Genomic DNA, 16,453 nt, shown 5'->3' with positions numbered 1-16,453 from the left:
AGTTATGTTGTTTAGCTATCCAACGAATTGTCACATGCTAAGATTCAATGCAAATCGTCCACATTATGGCCTTCCTAGTAAAAAAGGGTCGAAAACGAGTAATGTCCCAAATTAACGAGGAGATTTTCTTAACCTCCATTTTGGCCGAATTTTTAGAAAATGCAAAAATATCCCATGGAAGTCGTAGTTATGTTGTTTACCTATCCAACGAATAGTCACATGCTAAGATTCAATGCAAATCGGCCACATTATGGCCTTCCTAGTAAAAATGGGTCGAAAACGAGTAATGTCCTAAATTAACGAGGAGATTTTCTTAACCTCCATTTTGGCCGAATTTTTAGAGAATGCAAAAGTATCCCATGGAAGTCGTAGTTATGTTGTTTACCTATCCAACGAATTGTCACAAGCTAAGATTCAATGCAAATCGGCCACTTTATGCCCTTCCTAGTAAAAAAGGGTCGAAAACGAGTAATGTCCTAAATTAACGAGGAGATTTTCTTAACCTCCATTTTGGCCGAATTTTTAGAGAATGCAAAAATATCCCATGGAAGTCGTAGTTATGTTGTTTACCTATCCAACGAATTGTCACATGCTAAGATTCAATACAAATCGGCAACTTTATGGCCTTCCTAGTAAAAATGGGTCGAAAACAAGTAATGTCCTAAATTAACGAGGAGATTTTCTTAACCTCCATTTTGGCTGAATTTTTAGAGAATGCAAAAGTATCCCATGGAAGTCGTAGTTATGTTGTTTACCTATCCAACGAATTGTTAAACGCTAAGATTCAATGCAAATCGGCCACATGATGGCCTTCCTACTAAAAAAGGGTCGAAAACGAGTAATGTCCCAAATTAACGAGGAGATTTTCTTAACCTCCATTTTGGCCGAATTTTTAGAGAATGCAAAAATATACCATGGAAGTCGTAGTTATGTTGTTTACCTATCCAACGAATTGTCACACGCTAAGATTCAATGCAAATCGGCCACTTTATGGCCTTCCTAGTAAAAAAGGGTCGAAAACGAGTAATGTCCTAAATTGACTTGGAGTTTTTCTTAACCTACATTTTGGCCGAATTTTTAGAGAATGTTAAAATATCAAATTGAAGTCGTAGTTATGTTGTTTATCTATCCAACGAATTGTCACACGCTAAGATTCAATGCAAATCGGCCACATTATGGCCTTCCTACTAAAAAAGGGTCGAAAACGAGTAATGTCCCAAATTAACGAGGAGATTTTCTTAACCTCCATTTTGGCCGAATTTTTAGAGAATGCAAAAATATACCATGGAAGTCGTAGTTATGTTGTTTACCTATCCAACGAATTGTCACACGCTAAGATTCAATGCAAATCGGCCACTTTAAGGCCTTCCTAGTAAAAAAGGGTCGAAAACGAGTAATGTCCTAAATTGACTAGGAGTTTTTCTTAACCTCCATTTTGGCCGAATTTTTAGAGAATGCAAAAATATACCATGGAAGTCGTAGTTATGATGTTTACCTATCCAACGAATTGTCACACGCTAAGATTCAATACAAATCGGCCACTTTATGGCCTTCCTAGTAAAAAAGGGTCGAAAACGAGTAATGTCCCAAATTAACGAGGAGATTTTCTTAACCTCCATTTTGGCCGAATTTTTAGAGAATGCAAAAATATCCCATGGAAGTCGTAGTTATGTTGTTTAGCTATCCAACGAATTGTCACATGCTAAGATTCAATGCAAATCGTCCACATTATGGCCTTCCTAGTAAAAAAGGGTCGAAAACGAGTAATGTCCCAAATTAACGAGGAGATTTTCTTAACCTCCATTTTGGCCGAATTTTTAGAAAATGCAAAAATATCCCATGGAAGTCGTAGTTATGTTGTTTACCTATCCAACGAATTGTCACATGCTAAGATTCAATACAAATCGGCCACTTTATGGCCTTCCTAGTAAAAAAGGGTCGAAAACGAGTAATGTCCCAAATTAACGAGGAGATTTTCTTAACCTCCATTTTGGCCGAATTTTTAGAGAATGCAAAAATATCCCATGGAAGTCGTAGTTATGTTGTTTAGCTATCCAACGAATTGTCACATGCTAAGATTCAATGCAAATCGTCCACATTATGGCCTTCCTAGTAAAAAAGGGTCGAAAACGAGTAATGTCCCAAATTAACGAGGAGATTTTCTTAACCTCCATTTTGGCCGAATTTTTAGAGAATGCAAAAATATACCATGGAAGTCGTAGTTATGTTGTTTACCTATCCAACGAATTGTCACACGCTAAGATTCAATGCAAATCGGCCACTTTAAGGCCTTCCTAGTAAAAAAGGGTCGAAAACGAGTAATGTCCTAAATTGACTAGGAGTTTTTCTTAACCTCCATTTTGGCCGAATTTTTAGAGAATGCAAAAATATACCATGGAAGTCGTAGTTATGATGTTTACCTATCCAACGAATTGTCACACGCTAAGATTCAATACAAATCGGCCACTTTATGGCCTTCCTAGTAAAAAAGGGTCGAAAACGAGTAATGTCCCAAATTAACGAGGAGATTTTCTTAACCTCCATTTTGGCCGAATTTTTAGAGAATGCAAAAATATCCCATGGAAGTCGTAGTTATGTTGTTTAGCTATCCAACGAATTGTCACATGCTAAGATTCAATGCAAATCGTCCACATTATGGCCTTCCTAGTAAAAAAGGGTCGAAAACGAGTAATGTCCCAAATTAACGAGGAGATTTTCTTAACCTCCATTTTGGCCGAATTTTTAGAAAATGCAAAAATATCCCATGGAAGTCGTAGTTATGTTGTTTACCTATCCAACGAATTGTCACATGCTAAGATTCAATGCAAATCGGCCACATTATGGCCTTCCTAGTAAAAATGGGTCGAAAACGAGTAATGTCCTAAATTAACGAGGAGATTTTCTTAACCTCCATTTTGGCCGAATTTTTAGAGAATGCAAAAGTATCCCATGGAAGTCGTAGTTATGTTGTTTACCTATCCAACGAATTGTCACAAGCTAAGATTCAATGCAAATCGGCCACTTTATGCCCTTCCTAATAAAAAAGGGTCGAAAACGAGTAATGTCCTAAATTAACGAGGAGATTTTCTTAACCTCCATTTTGGCCGAATTTTTAGAGAATGCAAAAATATCCCATGGAAGTCGTAGTTATGTTGTTTACCTATCCAACGAATTGTCACATGCTAAGATTCAATACAAATCGGCAACTTTATGGCCTTCCTAGTAAAAATGGGTCGAAAACAAGTAATGTCCTAAATTAACGAGGAGATTTTCTTAACCTCCATTTTGGCTGAATTTTTAGAGAATGCAAAAGTATCCCATGGAAGTCGTAGTTATGTTGTTTACCTATCCAACGAATTGTTAAACGCTAAGATTCAATGCAAATCGGCCACATGATGGCCTTCCTACTAAAAAAGGGTCGAAAACGAGTAATGTCCCAAATTAACGAGGAGATTTTCTTAACCTCCATTTTGGCCGAATTTTTAGAGAATGCAAAAATATACCATGGAAGTCGTAGTTATGTTGTTTACCTATCCAACGAATTGTCACACGCTAAGATTCAATGCAAATCGGCCACTTTATGGCCTTCCTAGTAAAAAAGGGTCGAAAACGAGTAATGTCCTAAATTGACTTGGAGTTTTTCTTAACCTACATTTTGGCCGAATTTTTAGAGAATGTTAAAATATCAAATTGAAGTCGTAGTTATGTTGTTTATCTATCCAACGAATTGTCACACGCTAAGATTCAATGCAAATCGGCCACATTATGGCCTTCCTACTAAAAAAGGGTCGAAAACGAGTAATGTCCCAAATTAACGAGGAGATTTTCTTAACCTCCATTTTGGCCGAATTTTTAGAGAATGCAAAAATATACCATGGAAGTCGTAGTTATGTTGTTTACCTATCCAACGAATTGTCACACGCTAAGATTCAATGCAAATCGGCCACTTTAAGGCCTTCCTAGTAAAAAAGGGTCGAAAACGAGTAATGTCCTAAATTGACTAGGAGTTTTTCTTAACCTCCATTTTGGCCGAATTTTTAGAGAATGCAAAAATATACCATGGAAGTCGTAGTTATGATGTTTACCTATCCAACGAATTGTCACACGCTAAGATTCAATACAAATCGGCCACTTTATGGCCTTCCTAGTAAAAAAGGGTCGAAAACGAGTAATGTCCTAAATTGACTAGGAGTTTTTCTTAACCTCCATTTTGGCCGAATTTTTAGAGAATGCAAAAATATACCATGGAAGTCGTAGTTATGATGTTTACCTATCCAACGAATTGTCACACGCTAAGATTCAATACAAATCGGCCACTTTATGGCCTTCCTAGTAAAAAAGGGTCGAAAACGAGTAATGTCCCAAATTGACGAGGAGTTTTTCTTAACCTCCATTTTGGCCGAATTTTTAGAGAATGTTAAAATATCAAATGGAAGTCGTAGTTATGTTGTTTACCTATCCAACGAATTGTCACACGCTAAGATTCAATGCAATTCGGCCACATTATGGCCTTCATACTAAAAAAGGGTCGAAAACGAGTAATGTCCCAAATTAACGAGGAGATTTTCTTAACCTCCATTTTGGCCGAATTTTTAGAGAATGCAAAAATATCCCATGGAAGTCGTAGTTATGTTGTTTACCTATCCAACGAATTGTCACACGCTAAGATTCAATGCAAATCGGCCACATTATGGCCTTCCTACTAAAAAAGGGCCGAAAACGAGTAATGTCCCAAATTAACGAGGAGATTTTCTTAACCTCCATTTTGGCCGAATTTTTAGAGAATGCAAAAATATCCCATGGAAGTCCTAGTTATGTTGTTTAGCTATCCAACGAATTGTCACATGCTAAGATTCAATTCAAATCGTCCACATTATGGCCTTCCTAGTAAAAAAGGGTCGAAAACGAGTAATGTCCCAAATTAACGAGGAGATTTTCTTAACCTCCATTTTGGCCGAATTTTTAGAGAATGCAAAAATTTCCCATGGAAGTCGTAGTTATGTTGTTTACCTACCCAACGAATTGTCACACGCTAAGATTCAATGCAAATCGGCCACATTATGGCCTTCCTAGTAAAAATGGGTCGAAAACGAGTAATGTCCTAAATTAACGAGGAGATTTTCTTAACCTCCATTTTGGCCGAATTTTTAGAGAATGCAAAAGTATCCCATGGAAGTCGTAGTTATGTTGTTTACCTATCCAACGAATTGTCACATGCTAAGATTCAATGCAAATCGGCCACTTTATGCCCTTCCTAGTAAAAAAGGGTCGAAAACGAGTAATGTCCTAAATTAACGAGGAGATTTTCTTAACCTCCATTTTGGCCGAATTTTTAGAGAATGCAAAAATATCCCATGGAAGTCGTAGTTATGTTGTTTACCTATCCAACGAATTGTCACATGCTAAGATTCAATACAAATCGGCCACTTTATGGCCTTCCTAGTAAAAATGGGTCGAAAACAAGTAATGTCCTAAATTAACGAGGAGATTTTCTTAACCTCCATTTTGGCTGAATTTTTAGAGAATGCAAAAGTATCCCATGGAAGTCGTAGTTATGTTGTTTACCTATCCAACGAATTGTTAAACGCTAAGATTCAATGCAAATCGGCCACATGATGGCCTTCCTACTAAAAAAGGGTCGAAAACGAGTAATGTCCCAAATTAACGAGGAGATTTTCTTAACCTCCATTTTGGCCAAATTTTTAGAGAATGCAAAAATATACCATGGAAGTCGTAGTTATGTTGTTTACCTATCCAACGAATTGTCACACGCTAAGATTCAATGCAAATCGGCCACTTTATGGCCTTCCTAGTAAAAAAGGGTCGAAAACGAGTAATGTCCTAAATTGACTAGGAGTTTTTCTTAACCTACATTTTGGCCGAATTTTTAGAGAATGTTAAAATATCAAATTGAAGTCGTAGTTATGTTGTTTATCTATCCAACGAATTGTCACACGCTAAGATTCAATGCAAATCGGCCACATTATGGCCTTCCTACTAAAAAAGGGTCGAAAACGAGTAATGACCCAAATTAACGAGGAGATTTTCTTAACCTCCATTTTGGCCGAATTTTTAGAGAATGCAAAAATATACCATGGAAGTCGTAGTTATGATGTTTACCTATCCAACGAATTGTCACACGCTAAGATTCAATACAAATCGGCCACTTTATGGCCTTCCTAGTAAAAAAGGGTCGAAAACGAGTAATGTCCCAAATTAACGAGGAGATTTTCTTAACCTCCATTTTGGCCGAATTTTTAGAGAATGCAAAAATATCCCATGGAAGTCGTAGTTATGTTGTTTAGCTATCCAACGAATTGTCACATGCTAAGATTCAATGCAAATCGTCCACATTATGGCCTTCCTAGTAAAAAAGGGTCGAAAACGAGTAATGTCCCAAATTAACGAGGAGATTTTCTTAACCTCCATTTTGGCCAAATTTTTAGAAAATGCAAAAATATCCCATGGAAGTCGTAGTTATGTTGTTTACCTATCCAACGAATTGTCACATGCTAAGATTCAATGCAAATCGGCCACATTATGGCCTTCCTAGTAAAAATGGGTCGAAAACGAGTAATGTCCTAAATTAACGAGGAGATTTTCTTAACCTCCATTTTGGCCGAATTTTTAGAGAATGCAAAAGTATCCCATGGAAGTCGTAGTTATGTTGTTTACCTATCCAACGAATTGTCACAAGCTAAGATTCAATGCAAATCGGCCACTTTATGCCCTTCCTAGTAAAAAAGGGTCGAAAACGAGTAATGTCCTAAATTAACGAGGAGATTTTCTTAACCTCCATTTTGGCCGAATTTTTAGAGAATGCAAAAATATCCCATGGAAGTCGTAGTTATGTTGTTTACCTATCCAACGAATTGTCACATGCTAAGATTCAATACAAATCGGCAACTTTATGGCCTTCCTAGTAAAAATGGGTCGAAAACAAGTAATGTCCTAAATTAACGAGGAGATTTTCTTAACCTCCATTTTGGCTGAATTTTTAGAGAATGCAAAAGTATCCCATGGAAGTCGTAGTTATGTTGTTTACCTATCCAACGAATTGTTAAACGCTAAGATTCAATGCAAATCGGCCACATGATGGCCTTCCTACTAAAAAAGGGTCGAAAACGAGTAATGTCCCAAATTAACGAGGAGATTTTCTTAACCTCCATTTTGGCCGAATTTTTAGAGAATGCAAAAATATACCATGGAAGTCGTAGTTATGTTGTTTACCTATCCAACGAATTGTCACACGCTAAGATTCAATGCAAATCGGCCACTTTATGGCCTTCCTAGTAAAAAAGGGTCGAAAACGAGTAATGTCCTAAATTGACTTGGAGTTTTTCTTAACCTACATTTTGGCCGAATTTTTAGAGAATGTTAAAATATCAAATTGAAGTCGTAGTTATGTTGTTTATCTATCCAACGAATTGTCACACGCTAAGATTCAATGCAAATCGGCCACATTATGGCCTTCCTACTAAAAAAGGGTCGAAAACGAGTAATGTCCCAAATTAACGAGGAGATTTTCTTAACCTCCATTTTGGCCGAATTTTTAGAGAATGCAAAAATATACCATGGAAGTCGTAGTTATGTTGTTTACCTATCCAACGAATTGTCACACGCTAAGATTCAATGCAAATCGGCCACTTTAAGGCCTTCCTAGTAAAAAAGGGTCGAAAACGAGTAATGTCCTAAATTGACTAGGAGTTTTTCTTAACCTCCATTTTGGCCGAATTTTTAGAGAATGCAAAAATATACCATGGAAGTCGTAGTTATGATGTTTACCTATCCAACGAATTGTCACACGCTAAGATTCAATACAAATCGGCCACTTTATGGCCTTCCTAGTAAAAAAGGGTCGAAAACGAGTAATGTCCTAAATTGACTAGGAGTTTTTCTTAACCTCCATTTTGGCCGAATTTTTAGAGAATGCAAAAATATACCATGGAAGTCGTAGTTATGATGTTTACCTATCCAACGAATTGTCACACGCTAAGATTCAATACAAATCGGCCACTTTATGGCCTTCCTAGTAAAAAAGGGTCGAAAACGAGTAATGTCCCAAATTGACGAGGAGTTTTTCTTAACCTCCATTTTGGCCGAATTTTTAGAGAATGTTAAAATATCAAATGGAAGTCGTAGTTATGTTGTTTACCTATCCAACGAATTGTCACACGCTAAGATTCAATGCAATTCGGCCACATTATGGCCTTCATACTAAAAAAGGGTCGAAAACGAGTAATGTCCCAAATTAACGAGGAGATTTTCTTAACCTCCATTTTGGCCGAATTTTTAGAGAATGCAAAAATATCCCATGGAAGTCGTAGTTATGTTGTTTACCTATCCAACAAATTGTCACACGCTAAGATTCAATGCAAATCGGCCACATTATGGCCTTCCTACTAAAAAAGGGCCGAAAACGAGTAATGTCCCAAATTAACGAGGAGATTTTCTTAACCTCCATTTTGGCCGAATTTTTAGAGAATGCAAAAATATCCCATGGAAGTCCTAGTTATGTTGTTTAGCTATCCAACGAATTGTCACATGCTAAGATTCAATTCAAATCGTCCACATTATGGCCTTCCTAGTAAAAAAGGGTCGAAAACGAGTAATGTCCCAAATTAACGAGGAGATTTTCTTAACCTCCATTTTGGCCGAATTTTTAGAGAATGCAAAAATTTCCCATGGAAGTCGTAGTTATGTTGTTTACCTACCCAACGAATTGTCACATGCTAAGATTCAATGCAAATCGGCCACATTATGGCCTTCCTAGTAAAAATGGGTCGAAAACGAGTAATGTCCTAAATTAACGAGGAGATTTTCTTAACCTCCATTTTGGCCGAATTTTTAGAGAATGCAAAAGTATCCCATGGAAGTCGTAGTTATGTTGTTTACCTATCCAACGAATTGTCACATGCTAAGATTCAATGCAAATCGGCCACTTTATGCCCTTCCTAGTAAAAAAGGGTCGAAAACGAGTAATGTCCTAAATTAACGAGGAGATTTTCTTAACCTCCATTTTGGCCGAATTTTTAGAGAATGCAAAAATATCCCATGGAAGTCGTAGTTATGTTGTTTACCTATCCAACGAATTGTCACATGCTAAGATTCAATACAAATCGGCCACTTTATGGCCTTCCTAGTAAAAATGGGTCGAAAACAAGTAATGTCCTAAATTAACGAGGAGATTTTCTTAACCTCCATTTTGGCTGAATTTTTAGAGAATGCAAAAGTATCCCATGGAAGTCGTAGTTATGTTGTTTACCTATCCAACGAATTGTTAAACGCTAAGATTCAATGCAAATCGGCCACATGATGGCCTTCCTACTAAAAAAGGGTCGAAAACGAGTAATGTCCCAAATTAACGAGGAGATTTTCTTAACCTCCATTTTGGCCGAATTTTTAGAGAATGCAAAAATATACCATGGAAGTCGGAGTTATGTTGTTTACCTATCCAACGAATTGTCACACGCTAAGATTCAATGCAAATCGGCCACTTTATGGCCTTCCTAGTAAAAAAGGGTCGAAAACGAGTAATGTCCTAAATTGACTAGGAGTTTTTCTTAACCTACATTTTGGCCGAATTTTTAGAGAATGTTAAAATATCAAATTGAAGTCGTAGTTATGTTGTTTATCTATCCAACGAATTGTCACATGCTAAGATTCAATGCAAATCGGCCACATTATGGCCTTCCTACTAAAAAAGGGTCGAAAACGAATAATGTCCCAAATTAACGAGATTTTCTTAACCTCCATTTTGGCCGAATTTTTAGAGAATGCAAAAATATACCATGGAAGTCGTAGTTATGTTGTTTACCTATCCAACGAATTGTCACACGCTAAGATTCAATGCAAATCGGCCACATTATGGCCTTCCTACTAAAAAAGGGCCGAAAACGAGTAATGTCCCAAATTAACGAGGAGATTTTCTTAACCTCCATTTTGGCCGAATTTTTAGAGAATGCAAAAATATCCCATGGAAGTCGTAGTTATGTTGTTTAGCTATCCAACGAATTGTCACATGCTAAGATTCAATGCAAATCGTCCACATTATGGCCTTCCTAGTAAAAAAGGGTCGAAAACGAGTAATGTCCCAAATTAACGAGGAGATTTTCTTAACCTCCATTTTGGCCGAATTTTTAGAGAATGCAAAAATATCCCATGGAAGTCGTAGTTATGTTGTTTACCTATCCAACGAATTGTCACACGCTAAGATTCAATGCAAATCGGCCACATTATGGCCTTCCTAGTAAAAATGGGTCGAAAACGAGTAATGTCCTAAATTAACGAGGAGATTTTCTTAACCTCCATTTTGGCCGAATTTTTAGAGAATGCAAAAGTATCCCATGGAAGTCGTAGTTATGTTGTTTACCTATCCAACGAATTGTCACATGCTAAGATTCAATACAAATCGGCCACTTTATGGCCTTCCTAGTAAAAATGGGTCGAAAACAAGTAATGTCCTAAATTAACGAGGAGATTTTCTTAACCTCCATTTTGGCTGAATTTTTAGAGAATGCAAAAGTATCCCATGGAAGTCGTAGTTATGTTGTTTACCTATCCAACGAATTGTTAAACGCTAAGATTCAATGCAAATCGGCCACATGATGGCCTTCCTACTAAAAAAGGGTCGAAAACGAGTAATGTCCCAAATTAACGAGGAGATTTTCTTAACCTCCATTTTGGCCAAATTTTTAGAGAATGCAAAAATATACCATGGAAGTCGTAGTTATGTTGTTTACCTATCCAACGAATTGTCACACGCTAAGATTCAATGCAAATCGGCCACTTTATGGCCTTCCTAGTAAAAAAGGGTCGAAAACGAGTAATGTCCTAAATTGACTAGGAGTTTTTCTTAACCTACATTTTGGCCGAATTTTTAGAGAATGTTAAAATATCAAATTGAAGTCGTAGTTATGTTGTTTATCTATCCAACGAATTGTCGCACGCTAAGATTCAATGCAAATCGGCCACATTATGGCCTTCCTACTAAAAAAGGGTCGAAAACGAGTAATGACCCAAATTAACGAGGAGATTTTCTTAACCTCCATTTTGGCCGAATTTTTAGAGAATGCAAAAATATACCATGGAAGTCGTAGTTATGTTGTTTACCTATCCAACGAATTGTCACACGCTAAGATTCAATGCAAATCGGCCACATTATGGCCTTCCTACTAAAAAAGGGCCGAAAACGAGTAATGTCCCAAATTAACGAGGAGATTTTCTTAACCTCCATTTTGGCCGAATTTTTAGAGAATGCAAAAATATCCCATGGAAGTCGTAGTTATGTTGTTTAGCTATCCAACGAATTGTCACATGCTAAGATTCAATGCAAATCGTCCACATTATGGCCTTCCTAGTAAAAAAGGGTCGAAAACGAGTAATGTCCCAAATTAACGAGGAGATTTTCTTAACCTCCATTTTGGCCGAATTTTTAGAGAATGCAAAAATATCCCATGGAAGTCGTAGTTATGTTGTTTACCTATCCAACGAATTGTCACACGCTAAGATTCAATGCAAATCGGCCACATTATGGCCTTCCTAGTAAAAATGGGTCGAAAACGAGTAATGTCCTAAATTAACGAGGAGATTTTCTTAACCTCCATTTTGGCCGAATTTTTAGAGAATGCAAAAGTATCCCATGGAAGTCGTAGTTATGTTGTTTACCTATCCAACGAATTGTCACATGCTAAGATTCAATGCAAATCGGCCACTTTATGCCCTTCCTAGTAAAAAAGGGTCGAAAACGAGTAATGTCCTAAATTAACGAGGAGATTTTCTTAACCTCCATTTTGGCCGAATTTTTAGAGAATGCAAAAATATCCCATGGAAGTCGTAGTTATGTTGTTTACCTATCCAACGAATTGTCACATGCTAAGATTCAATACAAATCGGCCACTTTATGGCCTTCCTAGTAAAAATGGGTCGAAAACAAGTAATGTCCTAAATTAACAAGGAGATTTTCTTAACCTCCATTTTGGCTGAATTTTTAGAGAATGCAAAAGTATCCCATGGAAGTCGTAGTTATGTTGTTTACCTATCCAACGAATTGTTAAACGCTAAGATTCAATGCAAATCGGCCACATGATGGCCTTCCTACTAAAAAAGGGTCGAAAACGAGTAATGTCCCAAATTAACGAGGAGATTTTCTTAACCTCCATTTTGGCCAAATTTTTAGAGAATGCAAAAATATACCATGGAAGTCGTAGTTATGTTGTTTACCTATCCAACGAATTGTCACACGCTAAGATTCAATGCAAATCGGCCACTTTATGGCCTTCCTAGTAAAAAAGGGTCGAAAACGAGTAATGTCCTAAATTGACTAGGAGTTTTTCTTAACCTACATTTTGGCCGAATTTTTAGAGAATGTTAAAATATCAAATTGAAGTCGTAGTTATGTTGTTTATCTATCCAACGAATTGTCGCACGCTAAGATTCAATGCAAATCGGCCACATTATGGCCTTCCTACTAAAAAAGGGTCGAAAACGAGTAATGACCCAAATTAACGAGGAGATTTTCTTAACCTCCATTTTGGCCGAATTTTTAGAGAATGCAAAAATATACCATGGAAGTCGTAGTTATGTTGTTTACCTATCCAACGAATTGTCACACGCTAAGATTCAATGCAAATCGGCCACATTATGGCCTTCCTACTAAAAAAGGGCCGAAAACGAGTAATGTCCCAAATTAACGAGGAGATTTTCTTAACCTCCATTTTGGCCGAATTTTTAGAGAATGCAAAAATATCCCATGGAAGTCGTAGTTATGTTGTTTAGCTATCCAACGAATTGTCACATGCTAAGATTCAATGCAAATCGTCCACATTATGGCCTTCCTAGTAAAAAAGGGTCGAAAACGAGTAATGTCCCAAATTAACGAGGAGATTTTCTTAACCTCCATTTTGGCCGAATTTTTAGAGAATGCAAAAATATCCCATGGAAGTCGTAGTTATGTTGTTTACCTATCCAACGAATTGTCACACGCTAAGATTCAATGCAAATCGGCCACATTATGGCCTTCCTAGTAAAAATGGGTCGAAAACGAGTAATGTCCTAAATTAACGAGGAGATTTTCTTAACCTCCATTTTGGCCGAATTTTTAGAGAATGCAAAAGTATCCCATGGAAGTCGTAGTTATGTTGTTTACCTATCCAACGAATTGTCACATGCTAAGATTCAATGCAAATCGGCCACTTTATGCCCTTCCTAGTAAAAAAGGGTCGAAAACGAGTAATGTCCTAAATTAACGAGGAGATTTTCTTAACCTCCATTTTGGCCGAATTTTTAGAGAATGCAAAAATATCCCATGGAAGTCGTAGTTATGTTGTTTACCTATCCAACGAATTGTCACATGCTAAGATTCAATACAAATCGGCCACTTTATGGCCTTCCTAGTAAAAATGGGTCGAAAACAAGTAATGTCCTAAATTAACGAGGAGATTTTCTTAACCTCCATTTTGGCTGAATTTTTAGAGAATGCAAAAGTATCCCATGGAAGTCGTAGTTATGTTGTTTACCTATCCAACGAATTGTTAAACGCTAAGATTCAATGCAAATCGGCCACATGATGGCCTTCCTACTAAAAAAGGGTCGAAAACGAGTAATGTCCCAAATTAACGAGGAGATTTTCTTAACCTCCATTTTGGCCAAATTTTTAGAGAATGCAAAAATATACCATGGAAGTCGTAGTTATGTTGTTTACCTATCCAACGAATTGTCACACGCTAAGATTCAATGCAAATCGGCCACTTTATGGCCTTCCTAGTAAAAAAGGGTCGAAAACGAGTAATGTCCTAAATTGACTAGGAGTTTTTCTTAACCTACATTTTGGCCGAATTTTTAGAGAATGTTAAAATATCAAATTGAAGTCGTAGTTATGTTGTTTATCTATCCAACGAATTGTCACACGCTAAGATTCAATGCAAATCGGCCACATTATTGCCTTCCTACTAAAAAAGGGTCGAAAACGAGTAATGTCCCAAATTAACGAGGAGATTTTCTTAACCTCCATTTTGGCCGAATTTTTAGAGAATGCAAAAATATACCATGGAAGTCGTAGTTATGTTGTTTACCTATCCAACGAATTGTCACACGCTAAGATTCAATGCAAATCGGCCACATTATGGCCTTCCTACTAAAAAAGGGCCGAAAACGAGTAATGTCCCAAATTAACGAGGAGATTTTCTTAACCTCCATTTTGGCCGAATTTTTAGAGAATGCAAAAATATCCCATGGAAGTCGTAGTTATGTTGTTTAGCTATCCAACGAATTGTCACATGCTAAGATTCAATGCAAACCGTCCACATTATGGCCTTCCTAGTAAAAAAGGGTCGAAAACGAGTAATGTCCCAAATTAACGAGGAGATTTTCTTAACCTCCATTTTCGCCGAATTTTTAGAGAATGCAAAAATATCCCATGGAAGTCGTAGTTATGTTGTTTACCTATCCAACGAATTGTCACACGCTAAGATTCAATGCAAATCGGCCACATTATGGCCTTCCTAGTAAAAATGGGTCGAAAACGAGTAATGTCCTAAATTAACGAGGAGATTTTCTTAACCTCCATTTTGGCCGAATTTTTAGAGAATGCAAAAGTATCCCATGGAAGTCGTAGTTATGTTGTTTACCTATCCAACGAATTGTCACATGCTAAGATTCAATGCAAATCGGCCACTTTATGCCCTTCCTAGTAAAAAAGGGTCGAAAACGAGTAATGTCCTAAATTAACGAGGAGATTTTCTTAACCTCCATTTTGGCCGAATTTTTAGAGAATGCAAAAATATCCCATGGAAGTCGTAGTTATGTTGTTTACCTATCCAACGAATTGTCACATGCTAAGATTCAATACAAATCGGCCACTTTATGGCCTTCCTAGTAAAAATGGGTCGAAAACAAGTAATGTCCTAAATTAACGAGGAGATTTTCTTAACCTCCATTTTGGCTGAATTTTTAGAGAATGCAAAAGTATACCATGGAAGTCGTAGTTATGTTGTTTACCTATCCAACGAATTGTCACACGCTAAGATTCAATGCAAATCGGCCACTTTATGGCCTTCCTAGTAAAAAAGGGTCGAAAACGAGTAATGTCCTAAATTGACTAGGAGTTTTTCTCAACCTACATTTTGGCCGAATTTTTAGAGAATGTTAAAATATCAAATTGAAGTCGTAGTTATGTTGTTTATCTATCCAACGAATTGTCACACGCTAAGATTCAATGCAAATCGGCCACATTATGGCCTTCCTACTAAAAAAGGGTCGAAAACGAGTAATGTCCCAAATTAACGAGGAGATTTTCTTAACCTCCATTTTGGCCGAATTTTTAGAGAATGCAAAAATATACCATGGAAGTCGTAGTTATGTTCTTTACCTATCCAACGAATTGTCACACGCAAAGATTCAATGCAAATCGGCCACTTTAAGGCCTTCCTAGTAAAAAAGGGTCGAAAACGAGTAATGTCCTAAATTGACTAGGAGTTTTTCTTAACCTCCATTTTGGCCGAATTTTTAGAGAATGCAAAAATATACCATGGAAGTCGTAGTTATGATGTTTACCTATCCAACGAATTGTCACACGCTAAGATTCAATACAAATCGGCCACTTTATGGCCTTCCTAGTAAAAAAGGGTCGAAAACGAGTAATGTCCTAAATTGACTAGGAGTTTTTCTTAACCTACATTTTGGCCGAATTTTTAGAGAATGTTAAAATATCAAATTGAAGTCGTAGTTATGTTGTTTATCTATCCAACGAATTGTCACACGCTAAGATTCAATGCAAATCGGCCACATTATTGCCTTCCTACTAAAAAAGGGTCGAAAACGAGTAATGTCCCAAATTAACGAGGAGATTTTCTTAACCTCCATTTTGGCCGAATTTTTAGAGAATGCAAAAATATACCATGGAAGTCGTAGTTATGTTGTTTACCTATCCAACGAATTGTCACACGCTAAGATTCAATGCAAATCGGCCACATTATGGCCTTCCTACTAAAAAAGGGCCGAAAACGAGTAATGTCCCAAATTAACGAGGAGATTTTCTTAACCTCCATTTTGGCCGAATTTTTAGAGAATGCAAAAATATCCCATGGAAGTCGTAGTTATGTTGTTTAGCTATCCAACGAATTGTCACATGCTAAGATTCAATGCAAATCGTCCACATTATGGCCTTCCTAGTAAAAAAGGGTCGAAAACGAGTAATGTCCCAAATTAACGAGGAGATTTTCTTAACCTCCATTTTGGCCGAATTTTTAGAGAATGCAAAAATATCCCATGGAAGTCGTAGTTATGTTGTTTACCTATCCAACGAATTGTCACACGCTAAGATTCAATGCAAATCGGCCACATTATGGCCTTCCTAGTAAAAATGGGTCGAAAACGAGTAATGTCCTAAATTAACGAGGAGATTTTCTTAACCTCCATTTTGGCCGAATTTTTAGAGAATGCAAAAGTATCCCAT

This window comes from Medicago sativa, chromosome 7 (assembly GCF_051527215.1).
Source record: "Medicago sativa cultivar Bolivia chromosome 7, Bolivia_mono, whole genome shotgun sequence".
Taxonomy (NCBI): domain Eukaryota; kingdom Viridiplantae; phylum Streptophyta; class Magnoliopsida; order Fabales; family Fabaceae; genus Medicago; species Medicago sativa.
The sequence above is the reverse complement of the archived record's forward strand: the minus strand, read 5'-3'. Positions refer to the sequence as shown.